Raw genomic sequence first — 1,290 nt, forward strand, 5'->3', positions numbered from 1 at the left:
TCGCAACAGATCGGCGAGATGCGCGAATTCAGACGCGAGAAGAGCACACGCTGAACTTTAGAGTCTAAAGGGCCGTGTTGACGCGTCCCCAGTCTTTAAGTGTACACATGACTGTTGTAGACTTTCAAGCACTTAGAAACAGGACAATGGAGCGTTTACTTTTGAGACGTGTATCTACGGAATACGTTCCCAGAGACCAGTAAAACCCGCTTTGAATGCGCTTACTGGTGTGCCTTAAATTTGCTGAAACGACACGGGTACCCAGACACGTATTTTAAGTACATAGGCACTTTCTTTGTGTGTGTTCTAAGTGCACACGGTCAAAAATATTTCAAAGGGCACAGCGGATGATCCTGTAAAATTCCCCTTGCTTCCTTGTCCTCTCCGGCCCTCCAGAGCCGTGCTTGGCACACACGCCGGGGTACGTGTGTCCCTGCGCCCTCATTGGGCGTCGCGTGTGCAGACCGTCCCCATGTGTGTGGAGGGTTGTGGCCTTGTATCTCTAGGTAGGGAACATCTTTTGTCTCTCGGCAAGAAGCTTTCCTCCGGGAAAGATAAAGTAATCGATAGGGTCTTTTAAATAGCTCCGCGTTTCCTGTTGGGAGAGGAGTATCAGCGCGCGCACCAAATCTGCTCTGGTATGTCACCTTATCTCCCGTCCCCGCTGTTGTCCCCAAACGCCGCCTGTCAAGGGAGACGCCACCCGCATTAGGACCCAGACTGGGGCCCTTCCGCTCGGGGTCACGCGCAGCGCCCTCGGCCAGGCCCCGCCGCCCCTTCGGGGTCTGGGAGGGTGGGGAGAAGAGGCGGGGGCCAGGGTGAAGGTCCCGGGAAAGCGGGGGCTAGAACTCGGGCCCAGGACGAAACTGACAGGCTGAAACCGACCCGTCTAGGGGAAGCCTTGGGGTGCCTATTACTCGCGAGGGAGGGGGTGATTTCTTTTTCCTTTTCTAACCACGAAAATAGTTGTTGAGAGCAGCGCTTTGGCGACTCGTGGGCAACCTTGCTTGCCCGCGTCCGGAGGAAAATCAGCTTTGACACTTGGAGGAGGCAGACTGGGCTTCTTGACCCTGCGGCGCGCCAGGCTATGTTTCGCACCGCAGCCTGCGGGCTCCGGGCGGCTCGTGAGGGGAGAGGCTCGAACCCTTCAAGCCCGGAGAGTGAGTGGGACCTCCGAATCCGGCCGCCGTTCTAGCCTCTGGCGGCGGCGCCTCGCCAGCCTACGACCGGGTCTGAGGACAGGGCGCAGAAGAAAGAGACCGCGCAGGTTGGCTAGTCTTCTAGCCTTCG

The sequence above is a fragment of the Bison bison genome, unplaced genomic scaffold (genome assembly GCF_000754665.1).
Source record: "Bison bison bison isolate TAMUID 2011002044 unplaced genomic scaffold, Bison_UMD1.0 scf7180017864301, whole genome shotgun sequence".
NCBI classification, from domain to species: domain Eukaryota; kingdom Metazoa; phylum Chordata; class Mammalia; order Artiodactyla; family Bovidae; genus Bison; species Bison bison.